We start from the raw sequence: 25,703 nt of genomic DNA, 5'->3' as shown, positions 1-25,703 counted from the left end.
ATTAAAACGTGACAAGAACAGAGCCCATCTGGCCTGACGTGGTGTCAATCTCTTGGCCTCAGAAAGGTAGGTCAGATTCTTGTGGTCCGTCAGGATGAGAACCGGAACCACCGAACCCTCGAGCAAGTGCCTCCATTCTTTAAGGGCCTGCACGATGGCCAATAACTCCCTGTCACCAATCTGATAGTTGCACTCCGCGGAAGACAGTTTCCGGGAGTAAAACCCACAAGGAAGCAGAGGACCCTCTGGTGTTCTACGCTGAGACAGAAGGGCGCCTACTCCCGTCTCAGACGCGTCCACCTCGAGGACAAAGGGCAACCCAGGGTTGGGATGCGACAGAATCGGAGCCGACACAAAGGCGGACTTTAGAGCCTCGAAAGCTCGGATGGCCTCGAGCTGCCAGACCTGGAAATTACTGCCCTTCCTGGTCAGATCCGTGAGAGGCTTGGCTAGCATGGAAAAGTCCCTGATGAACTTCCGATAATAATTGGCGAAGCCCAAAAAGCGCTGCAGGGCACGGAGACCACTGGGCTGGGGCCACTGTAAGACAGCCGAAACCTTCTCAGGATCCATGGAGAACCCCTCAGCGGAAATGATGTAACCTAAGAAGGTTACCTGGGATCGGTGAAATTCGCATTTCTCAAGCTTACCGAACAGCCTGTTCTCTCGTAACCGTTGCAACACTCGTCTGACATCCATAATGTGGGCCTCCATGGATTCAGAATTTACCAAGATGTCATCCAAATAGACCACCACACACTGCTGCAACAGGTCACGGAAAACATCGTTGATGAATTCCTGGAAGACTGCGGGCGCATTGCACAACCCAAAGGGCATAACCAAGGATTCATAATGACCGGTCCTGGTGTTAAACGCGGTCTTCCACTCATCGCCCGCCTTGATCCTTACCAGGTTATATGCCGCCCTCAGGTCGAGTTTGGTAAAGACCGTGGCCCCTTTGAGGCGATCGAACAGCTCGGAAATCAAGGGTATCGGGTAAGCGTTCTTGATCGTGATGCGATTGAGACCCCTGTAATCGATGCAAGGCCTCAACTCACCGCCCTTCTTTTTCACAAAGAAAAATCCAGCCCCTGCCGGGGACGAGGATTTGCGAATGTGTCCGCGTGAAAGCGCCTCCCTCACGCACTCCTCCATGGCCTCATTCTCCGCTACCGACAGTGGATAGACTTTGCCACGAGGAGGAACGGCACCAGATTGTAACTCTATGGCACAATCGTATGGGCGGTGCGGAGGTAGGGCAACCGCGCGCACCTTATCGAATACATCCCGGTACTCTTCGTATTCAGGAGGCAACAGAGAGTCCGAGGAAGTACACAGCAACTTGACAGGCCCATGGATGCAACTAGCCCCACACTGCGGTGACCACGAGAGGATCTCGGCCGATCTCCAATCGAAAGTCGGATTATGCTTCTGGAGCCAGGGGTACCCCAAGACCACCGAGTAGTGTGGAGACGAAATCACCTGGAGACAGACCGACTCTCTGTGAACGGCACCAATGGCTATCCCCACTGGAAGGGTCTCATGAGTCACGTGTGGCGGCAGAAGGGTTCTGCCGTCTATCGCCTCAAGAGCCAGTGGGGAACCTCGAGGCTGCAGAGGAATGGAATTGGCGGCAGCGAACACACTATCAATGAACAAACCACCAGCACCAGAGTCCACCAACGCCTGGGTCGTCACCGAGCCCCCGACCCAGGAGAGGACAACAGTGATCAGTGGTTTGTCAACACGGGAAACCGGGGACGAGGAGACTCCACCCAAGATCTGCCCCCGACAGGATCTCAGGTGCGAGCGTTTCCCGGACGGTTCGGACATGCCAACCGAAAATGCCCACCGAGACCACAGTACATGCATCGGCCCTCGCGTCTCCGGAGTACCCTCTCCCCCTCGGACAGGCGAGCAAACCCCAGCTGCATGGGTTCACCCCCAGAAAAGTCATCCCCAGGAGGCGTGGGAGGAGAGGGAGGCACGGGTGGGACAGCAAACGTAGGCGCCAATCTGTTAGAAGACCTCCGCAGGCTCTCCTTAAAGGAAGGTCTCTCCCTGAGTCTGGTGTCAATCAAAATCAGGAAAGAAATAAGAGACTCGAGCTCCACTGGTAGGTTCTTAGCTGCAACCTCATCCTTCAAGGCATCCGAGAGACCATGGGAGAAAGCAGCGACCAGAGCCTCATTATTCCAGCCCACCTCTGCTGCCAGGGTACGAAACTCAATGGTGTATTCAGCTACGGATCGTGAACCCTGTCTGATGGACATAAGGAGCTTCGCAGCAGAGGCAGCACGAGCCGGCACATCGAATACCTTCCGAAGAGAAGCAACAAAACCGGAAAACTCGGCAACCACCGGATTGTTGTTCTCCCATAAAGGGCTGGCCCAGGCCAAGGCCTTGTCCGAGAGCAGCGAGATCAAGAAGCCCACCTTTGATCTCTCAGTAGGAAAGGCATGTGGCAGCAACTCGAAATAAATGCCCACCTGGTTAAGGAAACCTCGGCACTGAGTTGGCTCTCCCCCAAAGCGCTGTGGAAGGGGGGAAGAACCGGTCATACCCCGAGACACCGCAGGCGCAGCAACAGGTGTCGGGGTAGACTCTGGCGCAACAACCGGAGCGGCAGTAGGAGCGGGCCCAGGAGCGACAACCGACCCATCGGCAACGGAAGCGAAATGAGCCGTGCGTTCAAGCAGGGTTTGCAACGCCACAGCGAACCGACCCAACAGGTGATCCTGCTGATCAAGTCTGGCAACCAGCGTAGGTAGCGAGGATGGCCCTGTACCGTCAGAATTCATGGCTTGGTCCTAATGTCATGGAACCATGAACCAGACGTACAACAAGAGATAAGTGGAAATAAGAAGGCTTTATTGAAAATCAAGCTGTAAGCAAAAGTCCAAACGGATGGCTAAACCGAAGCAGGGTCTTGCGTAGACAGAGGTCAGGAACCAGAAGGGTAGTCAGACGAAGCCTGGATCAGGAACCAGCAGGGTAGTCAGACGAAGCCAGGATCAGGAACCAACGGGGTAGTCAGACGAGGCCAGGATCAGGAACCAGAAGCAGCAGCAGTCTTAGAAGCATGTTAACACAGGAGGACCAAGCAAGGAACTGAAGCCACAGACCTCCTATATATATGAGCTAGGCATCCAGCTCCTCCCAGTGGGAAGGAGAAGCCGCAGGGTGGGAGGCTACAAGAAACCCAGAAACCAAGATGGCCGCCAGCACATGTCAAACGAAGGAGAACAGTGAGAAGGTAAGACCATGACACTGGCCTCCTCATACTGCTGCCACCTGTAGACTGTGTCATTGTGCCATTCGGTGGCCTCCTCATACTGCTGCCACCTTCAGACTCTGACATTGTGCCACTCGGTGGCCTTCTCATACTGCTTCCACCTCCAGATCCTGTCATTGGGCTACTCCTGGTCTCCTTATGCTGCTTCCACCTCACCACTATGTCACAGGTCCACTCTGTGGACTTCTCATGCTGTTCCCACACTCCCCACTTTATGACTGGTCCACTATTTTGGCTTTCGGCCTGGCTGACATCATCATTTATTTGACCTTTTTTCTGATCTGTCAGAAGGAAGGAAAAATTTGATGCACAACAGATCCTGTCTGTGTAGCAGCTGTAAGGCCTGTATGGTCCCATCAGAATTGGCTTATGATTTGGTAGCCAAAAGCAGGAATGGGTACAAAACGGAGAAGACATGCAAATATTCCATTCACGTGTCATCTCTGTTTTAGATCCACTCCTGTTTTTTTTTTGGGGCATTAAAAATACTGATGGATTATTGAGCAAATGCTGACTGAGTGAAGACATATGCTCCACAGACAGGATCCGTCTTTTGTGGGTTATTGTTCTGACGGATCAGACGGATCAGAAGAAGGGCAAATTAATCAGTGATGTCAACACAAACTCTGAAACCCTCTCCACTCAGGGAGGCTCTACTTGTATAAGCATTTATAGAACAGGTTCTCTAGACATCTATTTGGAATCAGCTGACGACGTTGTAAAAGAAGTGCGCTTCTTGGCGCTAACATCGACCTGTAAGGCTGAGTTCATACTTGAGTTATTTGGTCAGTTTTGTCCCCTTGACTGCCCAAATAAGTGAACTGTGCAATGATTTTAAGAGCGACGCCTGTCATCTGCATGTCATACGGACTACAGTTTTATTTCACTACCAAAGCAGACTCCCTATGCGTGCTACTGCAAGGTACAGTGTTCTACATCACTATAAAGGCTCTTTGCAGCCAGGAAATAGCAATTTAACGTAATTTGCCGCAAATAACCCCTTTTTTTTTTTTTTTTTTTTTTTGGGAGGCCCCAAAACATTGGGAAATATCAAATAGAATTCACAAACTGTGCTAGGCTACAACAATGGCAGGGTGCGGCCAGTATACCTCTCTACTCTGGCCCAAGGTGCGGACAAATCCTGTCGGATCCATGCTTGGTTCGAGCTTGTCCACTTTTGCTGTGGACAGACGGATGCATCTGTCTGTGATCACCCTCCCTTGGACAATACATTTGTCGCAGGGCAGGCCAGCACCTCCAAGCCACAAGCTCAGGCCATGTGCCCAATTTGGAAAAATGGGGCAGACCCATCAGTCAGTAAGTGCAGACATGTGGACACATACCATTCCACCATGTTGCTGAAACACCGCCTCCTGTTAAGACGGACCGTATCAGATGGTGGTGCTGGATTTTGTGGCATGCAGACAAAGCTTTTCCACATTTCGGCCATGCTAACACTCACTTTTGAGATGCTGGCGGAGCCCCAGCTGCGTTGGCGACTTTCTCCTCTGCTTCCGCCTCGTGCTTTCACTGAGCCCCTGCTGTCATGTGGGAATACCATCAGTAGCACATCTACCAGCGTGCGCTTGTACTCAGACATCTTCCGATTGTGCTCCAGTGATGAAAGTAAGGATGGCATGCTGTCCTTGTAGCGGGGATCCAGCAGGGTGGCTACACAGTAATCAGCACTGGTTATAATATGGGCAACTCAGCAGTTGTTGCGCAGGCACTGCAACATGTAGTTGCTCATTTGTGGTCGGGCACTCACGAAGAAGGACTCCTACCTGCTGGCTAGCTCTAAGCGGTTAGAGTTATGCCGAAACCGTGACGTTGAAGGGATAGCTGAAGGAGGCCAAAAAGAACAACAATTTCTACCATATCGGAATGCTACAAACATTTATTCATAACACCAAATTCTGACAAGCATGATTCATTTCAGTGTATGGACAAGGAATGTAGCGGCTGAAACAGGACGAACGCCAGCGACCTAGTCGTTTGATTATGTGTGCTGGAACCCGATTCCTTGACGCGGCGGATGCCGCCCCTATGCGAAACGAATGTCTGGATATTGAGGACGGGTCTACTGCCAGATTAGTCATTAAAACACAAATATGAGTTATGAATTGGGGATAGGTAAGGTGAGTATTATTGAATGGTAGCAAAGGACTGCCGGGCGGCTTGTTTGGCAGAGAGGACAGAAGCTGTTGTAGCACGCGCACGGGACACCAATGATGAGAGGTCGGGAAGAAAAACACCTGGGTCGGGGGGCCTACCTGAGAGGTCTTGGTGGTGAGTAGCGAGAGTATGAAACCATTTCTGGAAGCCGAGAGCTGACCGAGAGTGACGTACCTGCTACTGTTAGTCGGGGAAGTAAACTCGGCCGGTCTCAAAAACCCGTAAAAGGCCAGGTACATGGCAGCTTTTATTATCAAACTATGCAGGGCACCGAATGTTTTTTTGTCTAACAAGTCGGAAAGGTCGCGGAAAAGCTGGCCAGTGACGGGTAGCCGGCGAGTGCGTGACTCGCAGTCGCTTTTCTCGAGACCCCTCAGAGTAGCTTTAATGGCATGGATAGAAAACAATGAACCTGGCTGGGTGAAACTCATGGCTCTAAAATGTTGCACCCCTGCGAGGTAGGACTTGACCGTGGCGTGGGATAGTTTCAGATTGGTGTGACAGTAACCTATGAACGCCAGGATGTATGGAACGAACTCGGTGTCACCTTGCGGATAAGAGTCCTGAAATCTCTGGAAGGCTCTCCAACCTGTCTGGTAGGCTCTGGCTGTATTGGGTAAGAGGGACTTGAGTAACAGTGACCGAGCGGTGGCGAGATGAGCGTCTATGGATGGATTAGAGCAGCGTATGGAGGGACTGGGCTCCCGATGGCGTCTGCTTCTGGACAGATCTGTGAAAAGAGGGTAAAATTAAAACGAGATAACGCGTCGGCTGCTGCGTTGTGGTTACCGGCTATATATGAAGCTATGTAACGAAACTGGTGTTGTAATGACAGAAGGACCAGGCGCCTAAGAAATAACATGACATATGGAGACTTAGAAGAACCACTATTGAGAATCTCGATGACGGCTGCATTATCGGACACGAAGGACACAGTCTGACCTGACCAACTTTGACCCCAGGTATAGGATGCTGCCACTAAGGGGTAGAGTTCAAAAACTGCGGAGGTACGGAAAAACCCAGGAATGGAACTAACTTCAATTGGCCATCTGTCTGCTAACCAATGGTTGCCAAAAATAGCTGCGAAACCTGTATTGGCAGCGGCGTCGGACAAAATTACGGGGGAGTTGTCGGATATTGTGGGAACAAAGAGCGAGATGCCATTCCATTGCGTGAGAAATTGATCCCACATGTTCAAGTCAGCCATGACCATATCGTCCAGACCTATGCTGCTATCCTGGGAAGGGGCTGTAGGAAGGAGGGAAAGTAAACGAGATACAAATGCCCTACCTTGTGGAATTATGCGCATCGCAAAGTTCAGCATACCTAACAGGGACTGTAGCTGAACTTTTTTGACCACTCTAGTAGATGTGAAATTATGAACGGCTTCCCTGATTCTCTGTAATTTGTCCCTTGGCAACCTGGCAACCATGTTCTGGGTGTCCAAGACTATACCAAGGAATGTGATGACTGCGGAGGGACCTTCCACTTTCTTGGGAGAGACAGGAACCCCCAATTGTCTGAAACACTCCAGTAGCAAATAAAGGTCTTTGGGGGGAGCGTCAGGACGCTCAACAATTAAAAAATCATCCAGATAGTGAATAACATTGCTACAGTGGAATTCATGGACTAAAATCCAGTGGAGAGCCTTGGCTAATTGGTCAAATAACCACAGGCTACTCTTAGACCCGAATGTGAGATTGGAAGCAAAATAATAAAGGCCCCTCCATTTGATGCCATACCATTGCCAGAGGGACAGTTTGATCGGTAGTAATTTGAAGGCGTCTGCAATATCGGCTTTAGAAAGGATGGTGCTGCGACCTAACTGTAAGATAAGAGTGATGGCTTGATCTATGGTGGCATATCTCATGCTAACCTCTTCTGATGGAATGAGAGAGTTGATGCTAGGTATAGGGGTACCATGCGAGGCGGACAGGTCGATAATCAACCTCTCTTTGTTACTAAATTTGCCAAACACGACTCCTATCGGGCTGATTCTCCACCTATCAAAGAGTGATAATGAAAAAGGACCTAACAGGAAACCTTTGACTAATTCCGCTGCTATTAACCTATCGGAGACATCAGGGTGTTGGTCAGCGGACTGTAGGTTCCTGCATTCGTGTGTGGAATCTGGAAGGGCCACCATCCCAGTGTGGAAACCGAACGTGAATCCTGTACTAAGGAACGCCACAAAGCCTGGGTCAGGATACCTGCGTAGAAACTGCTGCAACCAAACTATATTAACAACACACATGTAATTATTATCTGCTTTTAATGAACAAACTACTTTAGGGTGGGCTCTGAAGCAGTTAGTACATATGTGTAGCAAGCGGCACTGACTGAAGTTACAGGATGCATAGTTGAAATTGTTACAGATCTGTGACCTGCCGAGTAATTTGATGGGTCTGCCCAGCTTGTCAACTAAACCAGAGGATCTGTGTGAATCGGACGGGCCGGGAACAGGACCTGTAGAACTAGACCCCTCACTCTTAGCGGCCTTATGACACCACGCCGTGGAATGGTCAATTGATTGGCACAGGGAGCATGATGGCGCCTTAAGCCCGGCAAAGTGCCTACAAAAAATCTCTGTATCAATGTTGGCCCAGTTAGTAAGAAACTAGAACTGACTTAAGGTGGCAGCTGCCTTGGCCGAGAAAGAACAATGGTAGTCGTAGAAGGAACTACCACCATACTTGTACCCCAACTCCGTTATTCTGAACAAGTACAAATCAAGTTCTTCCCTTCTCTCGGGACGAACTGAACAGATTACGTCTCTGTACAAACTAAAAGCGAGCACAAATTCAGGTACCGTGAGCTTGCGGTTCAGCCTATGGTCTCAGCCTTTCAGGATCACTGACACATCCCCACAGGCAATTACCCTACTATCAGACAGATCCCGGGTAGCGACCAGTAAGGAGGCTAGATTGACATCTCTACCTTCCAGGATGTCCTTCTTTAGATTGGCAGGAACAAAATGTGCCGGCATAATACTGGGCGCAGTCAGAGGGATACCTGCCCCTGTCGCCGTAGATGTGGATGGAACCGCGGCATCGATGGTATGCGGAGTAGTGGCAAAACAACGAGACTCAACCGCTTGCAACCTGGTTTGCACATCCGTGACAGACGAAGTCAAGTTATTCAACAACAGATGGATTTGTGTCAGCGAGTTCTGAACAGTGACCGCGGAGACTTCTTCCTGCTGCTGAGGGCCTGAGTTAACGACCAATAACCGGTATAACTCGGCCTTCCTAGCAGAAGCGGGATATGCAATACCCCTTCTGGACAACTCCGACATCAGCCTCGGGACAGTCCAGGCGCAAAGAGACGACACACTGCCCCCTCGTTGACCGAAGCCTCCACTATGTCTGGAGCACGTGACATACCCTGTGGATACAGTATGCATAAATCAACTCCTGACTGTCAACCGACACTGGGAAGATGTGACGTGGCTGTGAGTAGGCCGAGACCCATGCAACTGTGAAGAAAACGAGTGAAAAAAGAGAGAACCTGAGCCAAGGAGAAGCGATAGCTGGACCTAGAACACCCCAGTGAATGGTAAGTCTGACTGTGGCACAACTGACCCATTACCAGAAGGAGAGAATGGAATGGTACCACGACATACAGACGTGGACAAAATTGTTGGTACCCTTTGGTCAATGAAAGAAAAAGTCACAATGGTCACAGAAATAACTTTAATCTGACAAAAGTAATAATAAATTAAAATTCTATAAATGTTAACCAATGAAAGTCAGACATTGTTTTTCAACCATGCTTCAACAGAATTATGTAAAAAAATAAACTCATGAAACAGGCATGGACAAAAATGATGGTACCCCTAGAAAACACAGAACATAATGTGACCAAAGGGACATGTTAATTCAAGGTGTGTCCACTAATTAGCATCACAGGTGTCTACAACCTTGTAATCAGCCATTGGGCCTATATATATGGCTCCAGGTAATCACTGTGTTGTTTGGTGATATGGTGTGTACCACACTCGACATGGACCAGAGGAAGCAAAGGAAAGAGCTGTCTCAAGAGATCAGAAAGAAAATTATAGACAAGCATGTTAAAGGTAAAGGCTATAAGACCATCTCCAAGCAACTAGATGTTCCTGTGAGTACAGTTGCACATATTATTCATAAGTTTAAGATCCATGGGACTGTAGCCAACCTCCCTGGACGTGGCCGCAGGAGGAAAATTGATGACAAATCTAAGAGACGGATAATCCGAATGGTAACAAAAGAGCCTAGAAAGACTTCTAAAGAGATTCAAGGTGAACTTCATGCTCAAGGAACATCAGTGTCAGATCGCACCATCCGTCGTTGTTTGAGCCAAAGTGGACTACATGGGAGACGACCAAGGAGGACACCATTGTTGAAAACGAATCATAAAAAAGCAAGACTGGAATATGCCAAACTACATGTTGACAAGCCACAAAGCTTCTGGGAGAATGTCCTGTGGACAGATGAGACAAAAATCGAAGTTTTTGCCAAGGCACATCAGCTGTATGTTCACAGACGAAAAAATGAAGCATATCAAGAAAAGAACACTGTCCCTACTGTGAAACATGGAGGAGGCTCTGTTATGTTCTGGGGCTGCTTTGCTGCGTCTGGCACAGGGTGTCTTGAATCTGTGCAGGGTACAATGAAATCTCAAGACTATCAAGGAATTCTAGAGAGAAATGTACTAGCCAGTGTCAGAAAGCTTGGTCTCAGTCGCAGGTCATGGGTCTTGCAACAGGACAATGACCCAAAACACACCGCTAAAAACACCCAAGAATGGCTAAGAGGAAAAAATTGGACTATTCTAAAGTGGCCTTCTATGAGCCCTGACCTCAATCCTATTGAGCATCTTTGGAAGGAGCTGAAACATGCAGTCTGGAAAAGGCACCCTTCAAACCGGACACAACTGGAGCAGTTTGCTCATGAGGAGTGGGCCAAAATACCTGCTGAGAGGTGCAGATGTCTCATTGACAGTTACAGGAAGCGTTTGATTGCAGTGATTGCCTCAAAAGGTTGCGCAACAAAATATTAAGTTAGGGGTACCATCATTTTTGTCCATGCCTGTTTCATGAGTTTATTTTTTTACATAATTCTGTTGAAGCATGGTTGAAAAACAATGTCTGACTTTCATTGGTTAACATTTATAGAATTTTAATTTATTATTACTTTTGTCAGATTAAAGTTATTTCTGTGACCATTGTGACTTTTTCTTTCATTGACCAAAGGGTACCAACAATTTTGTCCACGTCTGTAGCTACTGCCATACTGTACCCTGCTGGTTGAACAGCGTGCAGAATGTGTATGAACAAGGACGAGACAAATCCTGGAATAAAATCACATGTAAGATCCTTGAGGCGTGCGACCAACAATACAGATATCCTCTAACTAGCACTGAACAAGTATATCGCCCCCTCCCTAAACTCCACCAATCAAGCATGAGTTACACTCTTATTCCTTTTTTTTTTTAAATATATATATTATTATTATTTTTTTAATTTTATTTATTTTTTTCATCTTTTTTTTTTTTTTTTTTTTTTTTGTGGTCATAACCCCTGGTGGCGACTAGATGGAGCCAACACAGAGCACAGAACCATGGACTGCACTGCCGGCAGTCACCACCGGAGGGAGCCTGCGACATCCAACACTGCTCCATGGACTGCATTGACTCCAGCAGCCACCAGGGGGAGCCTGACATGACAAGGGCCAGTACGGGCATGGGGGGCATGAGGGGAGAAGAACCAATCTGCTGCAGTGAGCCCTACCTAGCTAATGGCACAGCGGCCCGTGCCAGACATTAAGGGAGGAGAGAAGTACGAATCGGGATCGCGCTGATCCCTGCACCCTACGATTAATGCCACGTGGGAGTCGGAGCTCCTTGCAGACGCTCCGGTGCAGTGTTGCCCCCTCTTACCTAGGGAGCCGGCACTGCCGGCCGGACTTGTGAGCCGAGACTGCAATGTGGCAGTCACTTACCTGATCTAGTAGCTTGCTTCTCGTAAAAATGAACTTCTAGGACCAGACGCAACTTCACACACGGAACGAGGCCAGCGTTTGACACAACGTTCATTGAAGGAGGGGCAGAGGTGCCATGATATAGGCAACCGTGCCCCTCCCACAAATACAGGCCAATGAATCGGCCTTAACTCGTGTGCCAGGCTGCCCAGAGGCAACGACAAGCTGTCCTCAGTGGGAGGTGTATCGTATGTGTCCTCTGTATCCCCCTAGCCACACTCCAGTGATGCCTGTGAGCTGATTTGGATGCTACCCTGCTGCGAATGGGGATCCTCATCATCCTCCTCATTCTCCAAAAATTTGCCCTAGCTGGACAGTTAGGTACCTGGCCATTGTTGGTGCAGGAACCCACCCTCTGAGACAAGACTAGCCTGATAACTGTGGGAATGATCCCTATTCCTCCTCCTCTTCCTCCCGTGCCACATCCTCATCCATCAGCACCTGAGTTTTTTCAAGGAAACATAGAAGTGGGATTATGAGGCTGATGACTGTGTCATCACCGCTGGTCATGTTGGTGGAATACTCGAAGCAGCGCAGCAACACGGCACACCAGTCCCGCATAGAGGCCCACTTGTTGGTGGTGAAATGGTGCTGTTCTGCAGAGCGACCTATATGTGTTGCCACTATCACCTGCTGCTGCTCACACAGTCTCTCCAGCATGTGCAAGGTGGAGTTTTACCTTGTGGGTGAGCGGGAAGGCTGAATTTACATTGCAGCGCAGACAGGCAAGCAGCAGGGTCAGAAAGCCGAAAGCATATCATCAAAAACATTGCTGCTTGTGGTTACTGGTCCATGTGTTATTATGTGAACTTGCCACTGATGGCGTTTTGCAGTGCACATCTGATTATTTTTTTTTGCACTACTTGTTCGTGCAGGGCAGGGATGGCCCGCCTGGAAAAGTAGTGGCGGTTGGGAAGTACGTATCGTGGGACAGCTGCCGTCATAACATTTATAAAACTGTCAGATGGAATGGCAGCATTTCAAAGGCCAGCAATTTTGAAATGCTGGCATTCAAGGCCAGGGCTCGCAGGTGGGTGGTGGTTCACTTCCTATTTCTCTCCAGTGTTTGGGGGTTGGACAGCTGAACGCTTCAATGGGACAGTGTGGAGATGCTCGGTGTTGGTAGTGGTGGTGTTGCTGGAACATCCTCTGCTTGCAGAGTGGCAGGTGTCACTGTCGCTCCAGAGGGGGAGGAAGATACCAAGACCGCAGCTAAAGAGGAAGCAGGAGGAGCCTCTGATCTTTCGTGGTTCTTGAGATGAGATTATGCAGTTGGTGCTCAGGTTTAGAACTTTTATGCCTCATTTCAGGCTCTGAATGCACAATGTGCAAACCACCAGTGCCCTGTCGTCAGCACACTGCCTGAAGAACTGCCACGACAGGGATCTCATTTGCACTGGCTTTGTGTGATATGTCTCTTGTTATGTTGGGCAGTAGCAGGGTACTGGCTGGGGGACGTCCGATCCGCTTTTGCACCCTGCTCCTGTTGGTCTGCGGCTGGCGCTGCATGCCGCCCTCCTCTTCCTATAAACTGCACACGTCACTGGCATGACCTGGATGTCATGTGAGGTCTAGGACCTCATCATCCTCCACATCATCTTGCACCCACTCCTCACCCCTGCCCTCCTGGCCAGTCCGCACACAGCAGAAAGCCCCAGCAGTTAACACCTTTGTTTCATCATCGTCATCAGAGACATACTGTGGTCACTCTCCCACGTCCTCATCCTCCAACATAAGTGGTTGGGCAACAGTGCACTCAATCTTCGTCACTTCTGGGGCAGGGCTATGTGCATGGCTCACGAAAACCCTGCCAGTAGAGTCATCAAAAAGCATAAGTAACTGCTGCATGACTTGGGACCAAGGCTCCTTGGCAGATGTTCAAGGGTTGGAGGTAGAAGCTGGATGCCCATGGGCCGCTGGTGCCAACTCTGTGCTTTCAGCAGTGGACTGGGTGGAAGACAATGTGAAAGAACTGGAGACACTCTCAGCCATCCAATCTTCTATTTGCTCTACTTATTCTGTCCTCACCATTCTTAGAGCAGTATTCAGTACTACAAAATTACGCAGAACTTCCTGTCATCTGCGTGTGCAACACCCAGGCCACAGGGGGATAACTTGTGAGGTGACGGTGGACCGAGGAATAATGACAGATAGTTCTTTACTCACAGTTTTGATGCTCCCTGGGCCAGGCTGCAGTGAAGGAAAAAACAGAACAAAATTATCTGGGGCACGCTCTATTACAGTGGACACCAACCAGATGATGATTCAGGTGGCCTTGATGGTGATTGGATTTTCTGGGTGCTTGTGCGGCTAGGCCCCTGAATTTGATAATATTGTGACGCCAGCACCTTGGTGGTGCAAAATAATGAAAGTGGTTGTAGTATGGAGATGGAAAAATGAGACAGGGTTCGAATCCAACCAGGGCTGGTGCAAGGATTTTTGCCACCCTAGGCAAGAGGTAATTTTGCCGCCCCTTGACTCCGCCCATTGACTCCACCCATTGACCCCGCCCTCTTTTTCGGCCACCTATTGCCACCACATACAGTGCCCTCCATTATGTAATTTGCCCCCACTAAGTAATACTGCCCCCACATACAGTAATATTGCCCCCACTTAGAGTAATATTGCCCCCACATACAGTGCCCTACATTATGTAATTAGCCCCCCCAGTGCCTCCACATACAGTAATATTGCCCCCACATACAGTAATATTGCCCCCACATACAGTGCCCTCCATTATGTAATTTGCCCCAGTGCTCCCACATACAGTAATATTGCCCCACATACAGTAATATTGCCCCCACATACAGTAATATTGCCCCCACATACAGTAATACTGCAACTGCCCCTACATACAGTAATACTGCCCCACATACAGTAATACTGTCCCCACATACAGTAATACTGTCCCCCAGTGCCCCCACATACAGTAATATTGCCCCCAATACTGAACTGCCCCCACAGACAGTGCACAGAGTCAGACTCCATTATGTAATTTGAAATTGCCGCCCAAAAAAACCCCCACCCCCACCCCCGTACATACTTGTGTCGCTCGCTGACGCTGATGATCCTGTTCCTGTGGGGTGTCTTCTTTGTCTAGTGATCTTTCCCTACCCTATATTTGTATACCTTCAGTCGGACTCGTCACTTCCTGTTGTGACGTCCCCCGGATATGACGATAGGATATGAGGTGTGTATTGGTGCGAGATCCCGCGAGACCCGTGACCTCCTCCGGTCTCGCGGGATCTCGCGCTGAAGCGACTGAACATGGGCAGGGCAGCACATCCACCATGAAGATCCGGCCGGCGGCGGCAAAGGAACAGCCGAACAGGAGGAGGAGTCAAGAAGCCGGGCGGCGCAGATCATTAACGCAGAGCAGGCGCAGCAGTTAGATGATGTCAGACATGGATCACAAGTAGGGGGCGTGGTGCGGGCGGCGGCTAGTAGGAAATTAGATGGATCTCACAAGTAGGGGGCGTGGCACGGCGGCGGCGGCTAATAGTACTCGGGATTCGGACTCCAGAGCGCCGGCGCCCCCAGGCGGAGTGCGCTCTACGCGGTGGCCTACTCTGCTTATGGGTGGCGCCGGCCCTGAATCCAACTAATAACTTTACTGTAAACAGGGCCTTGACAGCAATTTACATCCAGATATAAACAGTCTCTCATGAATGTGTAGGTTGCATGCTGTAAATCCAGTTAACAGGCTGTATATGTGGCTATATCTCAGGCTATGGTAGGAGATTGTGTACTCACTGGTATTTAGTTCTGAATCTGGTCCTTTTTTCCAGCTTATTAATGGTGAGGCTGCTGGAAGCTAATAAATTCTTCACCTGGAATCCAAAGGCCCTCAAAGCCTGGTAAAATGGCTATTGTCCTTTGTAACTTTATCCACTCCTTCTCACTTGAGCTGACTTCCACTAACACATCTAGCAACTGCACTCTCACCCCTACAACTACTACTCCTCTCTCTACCACAACTAGGCCTGAACTGATATATATATATATATATATATATACAGTACAGACCAAAAGTTAGCCCAAACAAGTCTCTTCTGCTTGTTGCCTGTCCTTAGCAGTGGTTTCCTAGCAGATATTCTACCATTAAAGGCCTGATTCACACAGTCTCCTCTTAACAGTTGTTCTAGAGATGTGTCTGCTGCTAGAACTCTGTGTGGCATTGACCTGGTCTCTAACCTGCGATTTCTGAGGCTGGTGACTCGGATGAACCTATCCTCCGCAGCAGAGGTGACTCTTTTTCTTCCTTTCCTGGGGCGGTCCGCATGTGAGGCAGTTTCTTTGTAGCATTTGATGGTTTTTGTGACTGCACTTGAAGACACTTTCAAAGTTTTCTCAATTTTTCGGACTGACTGACCTTTATTTCTTAAAGTAATGATGGCCACTCGTTTTTCTTTACTTAGCTGCTTTTTTCTTGCCATAATACAAATTCTAACAGTCTATTCAGTAGGACTATCAGCTGTGTATCCACCTGACTTCTCCACAACGCAACTAATGGTCCCAACACCATTTATAAGGCAAGAAATCCCACTTATTAAACCTGACAGGGCACACCTGTGAAGTGAAAACCATTTAAGGTGACTACCTCTTGAAGCTCATCAAGAGAATGCCAAGAGTGTGCAAAGCAGTAATCAAAGCAAAAGGTGGCTACTTTGAAGAACCTAGAATATGACATATTTTCAGTTGTTTCACACTTTTTTGTTATGTATATAATTCCACACGTGTTAATTCATAGTTTTGATGCCTTCAGTGTGAATCTACAATTTTCATAGTCATGAAAATAAAGAAAACTCTTTGAATGAGAAGGTGTGTCCAAACTTTTGGTCTGTACTGTATATATATATATATTAGTGCTATCCCCCTCTAGTGGTGGAATGTGTAAATTACACATATCAGCCTGTTAACAGAGATTTTACATTAGGTTGGAATTCAGCAAGATATAACATATAATATAACAACTTTGCAGTACCCACGTACACGAGTGGGACACTGCATAACCCCCTTTTTTAACATGTGTCAGCCTCAACACATTCTTGACATGACAAAGTCTCCTGAAAAATATAATGAAAGAGGAAGCATGCATGCATAAAGAACAGTACAGTAACCCCATTCTTGTATTCTCATCTTTTAGCTGCAAGAGAAATGGGTTAGGCACAGAGATATGTATTCAGGAATATTGAATACATTAAAGTATAGTATAGGTGACAAGGGGCCGTAGTTTCTTTCAAGACTGATGATCTGGGGTGCTGACCTGGCACAGCGAACAGTAAGAACCAGGATAGTCCATAGTGAAATAAAACAATAATTCTTACAGGAGGCTCACAGGGCATGAGTCCGTTCCCCGAGCAAAATGTCAATAGTGGAACATCACAGAGGCTCAGGTACGTTAAAGTCTATCTCCGGGCACAGGGCTTAAACGTTGCAAAAACAGGTAGAAGCAGGTTTTTAGAGAGTCCTTAAAGTAAGGCGAAAAAATCAAAGTAATAAGTCTCTCACCCAGGCTCTGTAGCTTTAAATTATAGTGAAATGGAATTACTGTTGAACAAGCAGGGCTGGAAGTCTTCTTCTAGGCTGCGGCTGCAGAAATTCTCTGCAATGGGTAGGCGGCTGTCCCTTAGTAATCCTGTCGGATCTCCGAAGATGTAATGACTCCATTGACGTTTATTCAAGAGAACTGGGTACATCTTGGGTTACTGAGGATCCTCCATGAGGTAGTTTTTCTGGCTGAAGTGGAACTGTATTGACCTTTGCGGGTACAGAAATATTAATTCACGGCATAAGCAACCACTGTAGAGTATCTGATTCCAGTAACAGTTTTCCAATTGTCCGCATTGGTTCTTCTAGATCAGCTGAGCTCTCAGGCACTTGCACTGTGAATAGAATTTCTTATTGAAGAGCTCTTTTTAAACACAACTTAAGACGGTTGCAATGCACTATTTGTGGTGCTCTGTTTTCTTTAGTGATTTCATAGACATCAGTCTAACAATTAGGAATAGCTGTGATGAGGTAGGGTTCTCTTTCCCATTTACTATACAGCTTGCTAATGCAATGGTTATTGTTCAGCCACACATTGTTACCAATTTCTAAAGGTTCTGCTTTAGCAGACTGATTATAGTCGTTCTGTTGTTTGTGGCATGCATTTGCCATACAGATTTGGACAATCTCTTGGGCATCAGCTAGGCGTTTTTGATGTTCAGTCACCCAATCAGTTTGTGGTAGAGGATTAATTGAATCTAGAACTTGCACATCCAGGGTGTGATCTGCAGGTAACTTTGGGGTATATCCAGTAGAACAATGGATGGTATTGTTGTAAGTATAGAAAAAGAAGAAGAACCCGCGCTGACTCTATTTATGCCTGAAGAAATGCTGGTAATCTCAGACTTCCTATGGTATGCAGGACCTTCTAGTCTTCAATATCTATTATAGTAGCTCTATTCCTGTCAGTTCTGAGTGGATAATTGCGCTTATCCTGTACATGCAATAAGTCTTGCAGAAAACAAAAAACTGTTGCGGACTATTATGGCAGTCTTAGGCACTTACTGTTATGTGTTCCGCTCGGTTCTTTTCTGAAAAAGTTCAATCTTCATAGTATTGATGATCCTCCTCTCTTGTCCCGTTCTATCTTCTATCTTCAGCTTGTTCTGTGTAGCGTGTGCAGCTCCGGCCGGTAGCTTGCGCGCGCACAGAGCAGCCGTTGTTTGGTGCGTTGTCCTGGAGACCTGTAGTGTGACGTCACACCCGAGACTACGGAAGCCTCTAGGGTCCACAATTCCTCCGACGCGTTTCGGAATACACTGATTCCTTCCTCAGGGATAACTGTGAAGCCTGTTGAGCCGATTTTTAAGCTTGCAGGTCTCCATGGAAACGTTTTTTGTTGATAGTGCACTTAGAGAAACAGTGCTGGAACTTCAAGGGGTGCCAGGAATATTGAAGAAAAGAGGGTTATGTGGTCGGTTAGTAGTTAAAATTGGGTTAGTTTGAGTACATATGGTTCTTTTACACTATTGCTCCCCAGAGATATTAGGAATGTTTGAAATGTATGTTAATTAGTTTAGCAGAAGGGCCTGATTATTGGGATGATTTTTTATTTTTTTTTTCTTCTTTTTCTCTTTCTTTTCCTTTTCCTATTACTGTTGTGATTATTTGTCTTGCGTAATGACTTTCTTACTATTAGCTGTTTATATAAGGAATTTACAGGAATGCGAACAATTCGATTTCTTGATTCAGGCCTGTAGGAGCCAGGGTGTTTAGGTTATAAATCCACTCGCTCTCTTTTCGGGACATTGCCTTTATATAATCACCCCCTCTGGGATCACGCCTCACTTGCTCTATACCTCCAAAGGATGAGCCTTCAAATTTGCCCTTGTGTTTTTCTGTGAAATGGCGTGATAGTGGATGGCCCACAAATTTTTTATTTATGTTTTTTACATGTTCCCATATTCTGACCTTTAGCTCGCGTTTAGTTCTCCCTATGTACACCTTTCCGCACGGGCATTTTATATAGTAAATGACCCCCTTTGAAAAGCAGGACAAGTGGTTTTTTATTTTGTATGAATTGTTTTCACTGGTGATTTCTTTGATAATGTTTTTTTGTTTAGATGCTTGGCAGGCCTTGCATGTTCTGCAAGGAAAAAAGCCTTTTTTGTCATCTGGTATGGTTGCCTTTTTGTTTTTCCCTTCAGTTGTAGTTCTAAGGCTAGTTTCACACTAGCGGCAGGACGGATCCGACAGGCTGTTCACCATGTCGGATCCGTCCTGCGGCTATTTCGCCGTGCCCGCGGACCGCCGCTCCGTCCCCATTGACTACAATGGGGACGGGGGCGGAGCTCCGGCGCAGCACGGCGCTGCACGGAGAAAGCCGCCGGACTAAAAAGCCTGACATGCAGTAATTTTAGTCCGGCGGCCTTTCTCCGTGCAGCGCCGTGCTGCGCCGGAGCTCCGCCCCCGTCCCCATTGTAGTCAATGGGGACGGAGCGGCGGTCCGCGGGCACGGCGAAATAGCCGCAGGACGGATCCGACATGGTGAACAGCCTGTCGGATCCGTCCTGCCGCAAGTGTGAAAGTAGCTTAATTGATGGGGCTATTAAATTTCCCAATGTTTTTTTATGATTTGTCTGAACTGATATTCTTTTTCATGATATTGAGTTATTATGGGTATAACAAAGTCCGTGTTATCCTTCAGTGTGTTTTTTTCGCTATCAGAAGTTTTTTGTTTCTGAATCAGTGATTGTCGCTCTATTTTCATAACTTCATTTTTAATCTCCTCTAATTTTGTAGCATTGTAACCCTTTTCCAGGAATTTTTGTTGTAAATTGTTTGCCTCATATTCGAACCGTTCATTTAGGGTGCAATTCCTCCGTAGGCGGATGTATTGGCTCCGTGGGATATTGGTAAGCCAAATTGGGAGATGGCAACTATCTAGAGCGATAAATCCATTACTGTCTGTAGGTTTTGTATATGTCTGGGTCAGTATTGTGTTATTATGAATTTTGATGGTTAAATCCAGGAAATTGATTTCCTGGGTACTATGGGTAGACGTAAAGTGTAGATAAAAATCATTTTTATTTATTTCATTTAAAATTTTTTGTAAGGACGGCATCCCCCTTTCCATATAAAAACAATATCATCTATGAATCTCCGCCAGAGGACCAGGTTCGCGCGGAGCTCGCCATCAGGGAAGATGGTAAGCTCCTCCCACCTTCCCATATATAGATTAGCGAAACTCGGCGCGAACCTGGTCCCCATAGCGGTCCCCCACGTCTGGAGGAAAAAATTGTCTTCAAATTTAAAATAATTGTGATTCAGGATGAATAAAATGCATTCCCCAAGGAAGTCTATTTGTTCTGGTGGAATGTTTCCCTTTTTGTTCAAGAAATGTTGAGCTGCTTCCTTTCCTTTGTTATTTTCTATCACTGTATACAGGGAAGTAACGTCGAGTGTCCCCAAGATGTAATCTGGTTCCCATTTCACTGTTTCCAAAATTTGTAAAATGTGTTGCGTATCTTTTAGGTAGGCCGGCAATTCTTGGACATGTTTTTGAAGAATGGTATCCACATATTTAGATAGATTGCAAGTTAGACTGCCTATACCGCTGATTATTGGGCGCCCAGGTGGATGTGACTCTGATTTGTGGATCTTTGGTAGGTAATAAAAACAGGATATGCGGGGATGTCTTATATTTATAAAATCAGCCTCCTCTTTGTTTAAAATACCTAGTTTCCTTCCTTTTAATGTCAATTTGTTAAGTCTCAGCTTATATTGTTCTGTGGGATCATTCTTAATTATTTTGTATGTTTTTCCATCCTTGAGTATTCTGTTAGACTCTTTTTGATAATCTGCAAGATATCAAAATTAAAAAAAATTGTGGGCCATCCACTATCACGCCATCTCACGGAAAAACACAAGGGCAAATTTGAAGGCTCATCCTTTGGAGGAATAGAGCAAGTGAGGCGTGATCCCAGAGGGGGTGATTATATAAAGGCAATGTCCCGAAAAGAGAGCGAGTGGATTTATAACCTAAACACCCTGGCTCCTACAGGCCTGAATCAAGAAATCAAATTGTTCGCATTCCTGTAAATTCCTTATATAAACAGCTAATAGTAAGAAAGTCATTACGCAAGACAAATAATCACATCAGTAATAGGAAAAGGAAAAGAAAGAGAAAAAGAAGAAAAAAATAAAATAAAATCATCCCAATAATCAGGCCCTTCTGCTAAACTAATTAACATACATTTCAAACATTCCTAATATCTCTGGGGAGCAATAGTGTAAAAGAACCATATGTACTCAAACTAACCCAATTTTAACTACTAACCGACCACATAACCCTCTTTCTTCAATATTCCTGGCACCCCTTGAAGTTCCAGCACTGTTTCTCTAAGTGCACTATCAACAAAAAACGTTTCCATGGAGACCTGCAAGCTTAAAAATCAGCTCAACAGGCTTCACAGTTATCCCTGAGGAAGGAATCAGTGTATTCCGAAACGCGTCGGAGGAATTGTGGACCCTAGAGGCTTCCGTAGTCTCGGGTGTGACGTCACACTACAGGTCTCCAGGACAACGCACCAAACAACGGCTGCTCTGTGCGCGCGCAAGCTACCGGCCGGAGCTGCACACGCTACACAGAACAAGCTGAAGATAGAAGATAGAACGGGACAAGAGAGGAGGATCATCAATACTATGAAGATTGAACTTTTTCAGAAAAGAACCGAGCGGAGCACATAACAGTAAGTGCCTAAGACTGCCATAATAGTCCGCAACAGTTTTTTGTTTTCTGCAAGACTTATTGCATGTACAGGATAAGCGCAGTTATCCACTCAGAACTGACAGGAATAGAGCTACTATAATAGATATTGAAGACTAGAAGGTCCTGCATACCATAGGAAGTCTGAGATTACCAGCATTTCTTCAGGCATAAATAGAGTCAGCGCGGGTTCTTCTTCTTTTTCTATTTTTCAACAATAGGTCTCCTCCTATTTTGTGGGCTGTTTTGGGCAATTAACCCCACAGCAGAACCCTGCAGCGACGGGGCTCACACATAAGTTTGTTTGTGTGAGCTCACCTCCACCCCAATTTATCCAGACGGCAGCGCGAGTGTTTATTTACCGTTTTTGTTGTAAGTATACATCAATTGAGGTAGTAGAGTTGGCCACTCGGTTCTTTTAGTAGGTGGTACAGCCCTCAACATTTTAATCAAGGTTTGATACATTTTACAAAGTCTGTTACCTTGAGGACGGAAAGCTGTTGTTCTAATCCTCTGACAATTGTGAAGTGAACACAGTTTATGGAATAGTTGGGATTCAAAGGCAGATCCTTGATATGTAAGAATCTTTTCAGGACATCCATAGGGCAACTGGATATTCTTCCAGAAAACATTTACAGTGGTTTTGGCTGTCAAGTCTTTAACAGGTACAGCTACTACAAATTTGGGGTAGTGATTAATTATTGTCATGGCGTAGGTATATCCTGAGCGACTTGTTTCTAGCTTTACATGATCAATGGCCACTATTTCTAGAGGGGTTTTGCATACAATGGGATGTAATGGTGCTCTTTGGTCATGACTTTCGTTTCTTCCAATGACACAAGTAGAGCATTCTCGACACCAATTTTCAATATCTCCTCTCATTCCAATCCAATAAAATCTTCTGCGGATAGTAGCGTCAGTTTTTTGTACACCAAAGTGTCCTGATCTATCATGGTACATTTCAAGGATGATTCCAGCATCTCGGCTTGGTATTAGGATCTGATACAGCCAATCATTGGTGATTGGATTCAGGGTTCTTCTTAACATTAGTCCTTTTTGCATGAAGAGTTGCTTTCGGTGGCTCAATAGCTTGAGTAACTCTGGGTCTGCATTCTTCCTGCAGATTCTTTCTGGTGTTCTTCCACTAGTGAAGAAATCTTGTAGTTCACCAAATACTCTGCTCTCTGCTTGCAACTTAATCAAACTTTCTTTCTCAACTTGGGATTTTGGATCTGTCTGTTGTTGGAAGTGGAGGACTTCTTTACCTTTGATGGTGATGACATCTTGTTGGGCAAAATGTCGGTAGGAGGCGGACATCTCTACTTCTTCCCATATGTCTATCTGTTTAGTAGGATCTTCTCTGGTAGGCAGGCGGGATAAAGCATCTGCATTTTCATTGGACTTGCCTGTCCTGTACTTCACGGTGAAATTGTAGTTCGCAAGATGTGAGCCCTATTTTTGTTCTAAGGCTGCTAACTTGGCTGTGTTGAGATGCACCAGTGGTTTTTTATCAGTATAGGCCACAAATGGTGTTACTGCGAGGTAGTCTTTAAATTTTTCTGTGACGGCCCACACAAGTGCGAGGAATTCCAAATTGAAAGGACTGTAGTTCTGGTCATTTCTCTCGGAACCTCTAAGAGATCTGCTAGCATAAGCAATTACTCTCTCTTTACCTTCTTGCACTTGAGACAGGACAGCTCTCAGGCCTTTCTTTCTGGCATCAGTGTAGAGATGGAAGGGCTGTTGATAATCTGGATAGCCTAAGATACTGTAGGTGGTTCTGTCAACTTCTTCTTCAAGAGTTGGAAGGCGATATCTCTTTCTTCATTCCATTCAATCGATATCTGGGATTTCTGGTACTTCTTACGATGTCCTCTCAGGAGTTCTTGTATCAGTTCCGCAATCTGGGCGAAGTGAGGGATGAAACGTCTGTAGTATCCCGCAAAACTAAGAAAACTTCTGACCTCTTTTACTGTGGTAGGAGTAGGCCAAATCCAGACTGCAGCTATTTTTTCTGGGTCTGGCTTGACACCTTCAGAACCGACAACATGTCCCAAGTACTTGACTTCTGATTTTAGTAGGTAGCACTTAGATGGTTTGATTTTGAGTCCATGCGTGATGAGAACTTCTGCAAGATGTTTTAAGTGGTCTTCATAGGATTTGGAATAGATGATTACATCATTTAGGTATAGCAGGACAGTTTCAAAGTTTTTGTGGCCTAAACATTGTTCCATTAGTCTTTGGAAAGTTCCAAGGGCATTGCAAAGTCCAAAGGGCATGTAGTTAAATCCAAATAGGCCCATAGGGGTAGTAAATACTGTTTTTCCACGATCTTCACCGGCCATAGGTACCTGCCAATACCCACTTGTTAAATTCAGGGTAGAAAAGTAAGCTGAGGATCCTAATGCTGTCAAGGACTCCTCAATTCTTGGTAAAGGATAGGCATGCTTGTGGGTGATTTGGTTAATCTTCCTGTAGTCCACGCAGTATCGAATGTTACCATCTTTCTTTCGGACAAGGACTAGAGGTGCAGCCCATGGACTATGGCTGTCTTTGATGATGTTTGAATCATTCATCTCTTGGATCATCTGTTTCACAGATTGGTACATTGTCGGTGGTATAGGCCAGTACCTTTCCTTGATTGGGGGTGTGAATCGGTAGAGATGTTATGCTTGATTACACTGACTTCAGCATAATCTGTAGGATGTTTACTGAAGGCATGATGATGCTCTTGCACAACTTTTAAGACTCCTTCAATTTGTTTCTCAGGTGTAGAAGTATCTCCCACGTTGGGTTCTTTCCACCATAATGTATCTGAAGTATGGTTTTGTGGATTTAGCTTCTGAGCAGACTGTTCAGTGATAGCTGCAGGTACACTGATAAAATCTTGGAAAGTGACTTGTAGCAACTGAGCCACACGGCAGTGCTTGGTCAAAGTTATACTGTTATTACTTAAATTCAGAAGACGAGTAGGCACTTTACCTTGAGATACAGTCACTAGGCTTCTTGCAGCTCGGACTAAAGGATGGTCTTTTACGGTGATGGGTTCTACCAGAGCCTGGTAGTCTTGACCTTGGATCCCAATGTCATGGTCTTACCTCCTTGCTGTTCCCTTCGTTTGACATGTGCTGGCGGCCATCTTGGTTTCTGGGTTGTCTTGTAGCCTCCCACCCTGCGGCTCCTCCTTCCCACTGGGAGGAGCTGGATGCCTAGCTCATATATATAGGAGGTCTGTGGCTTCAGTTCCTTGCTTGGTCCTCCTGTGTTCACATGCTTCCAAGACTGCTGCTGCTTCTGGTTCCTGATCCTGGCCTCGTCTGACTACCCCGTTGGTTCCTGATTCCGGCTTCGTCTGACTACCCCGTTGGTTCCTGATTCCGGCTTCGTCTGACTACCCCGTTGGTTCCTGTTCCTGGCTTCGTCTGACTACCCTTCTGGTTCCTGACCTCTGTCTCCGCAAGACCCTGCTTCGGTTTAGCCATCCGTTTGGACTTTGCTTACGGCTTGCTCTTCAATAAAACCTTCTTATTTTCCACTTATCTCTTGTTGTACGTCTGGTTCATGGTTCCATGACATTAGGACCAAGCCATGAATTCTGACGGTACAGGGCCACCCTCGCTACCTACGCTGGTTGCCAGACTTGATCAGCAGGATCACCTGTTGGGTCGGTTCGCTGTGGCGTTGCAAACCCTGCTTGAATGCACGGCTCATTTAGCTTCCGTTGCCGATGGGTCGGTTGTCGCTCCTGGGCCCGCTCCTACTGCCGCTCCGGTTGTTGCGCCAGAGTCTACCCTGACACCTGTTGCTGCGCCTGTGGTGTTTCAGGGTATGACCGGTTCTGCCCCCCTTCCACAGCGCTTTGGGGGAGAGCCAACTCAGTGCCGAGGTTTCCTTAACCAGGTGGGCATTTACTTCGAGTTGCTGCCACATGCCTTTCCTACTGAGAGATCAAGGGTGG

General features: G+C 46.8%; 1 protein-coding gene across 4 annotated transcripts in view; it reads left to right on the top strand.

Moving 5' to 3' along the window:
* The window catches only part of LOC122946423 (gamma-aminobutyric acid receptor subunit alpha-3-like), a 489,200-nt gene that overhangs the window by 241,268 nt on the left and 222,229 nt on the right, over positions 1 to 25,703 (top strand). The window lies entirely within an intron of this gene.

This window comes from Bufo gargarizans, chromosome 9, assembly GCF_014858855.1.
Source record: "Bufo gargarizans isolate SCDJY-AF-19 chromosome 9, ASM1485885v1, whole genome shotgun sequence".
Taxonomy (NCBI): Eukaryota; Metazoa; Chordata; class Amphibia; order Anura; family Bufonidae; genus Bufo; species Bufo gargarizans.
This window is presented reverse-complemented; position numbering and strand designations above follow the sequence as displayed.